The sequence below is a fragment of the Colobus angolensis genome, unplaced genomic scaffold (genome assembly GCF_000951035.1).
Source record: "Colobus angolensis palliatus isolate OR3802 unplaced genomic scaffold, Cang.pa_1.0 Scaffold365, whole genome shotgun sequence".
In the NCBI taxonomy this organism is placed as follows: Eukaryota; Metazoa; Chordata; class Mammalia; order Primates; family Cercopithecidae; genus Colobus; species Colobus angolensis.
Genome location: NW_012116988.1, coordinates 162597 through 163175, shown reverse-complemented (window position 1 = coordinate 163175; position 579 = coordinate 162597). Strand labels below are relative to the sequence as shown.

Below are 579 nucleotides of genomic sequence, written 5' to 3'. Positions count from 1 at the left end.
GTCAGGAGCTCAAGATCAACCTGGCCAAGATGGTGAAGCCCAGTCTCTACACGCACAGTGGCAGGCACCTGTAATCCTAACTACTCAGGAGGCTGAGGCAGGAGAATCACTTGAACCTGGGTGGCAGAGGTTGCAGTGAACCAAGATTGCACCACTTTACTCCAAACTGGGTGACAGAGGGAGACTGCGTCTCAAAAACAAACGAAAAACACACACAAACAAAACATACAAAAATGGGAAAGAGCATTTGAAAGGACACATAAATTTACTAATTTGTGAAGACATACATAGAAATCACAATGAAAAGCAAAATCACCCCACACCCATCATCATTAGATAAATGACCACTATCATTTTTCTAAAAAAAACCACCAAATCTGGCCAGGCATGGTGGCTCATGCTTATAATCCCAACACCATGGGAGGCTAGATAAAGACCATCCTGGATATTATGGTGAAACCCCATCTCTATTAAAAATACGAAAAATTGGCCGGGCGCGGTGGCTCAAGCCTGTAATCCCAGCACTTTGGGAGGCCGAGACGGGCAGATCACGAGGTCAGGAGATCAAGATCATCCTGG

The 579-nt window shown here is 45.4% G+C and overlaps 1 pseudogene; it reads right to left on the bottom strand.

Annotated features, from left to right (window-relative positions):
* The window catches only part of LOC105519967, a 53759-nt pseudogene that overhangs the window by 38011 nt on the left and 15169 nt on the right, over nt 1–579 (bottom strand).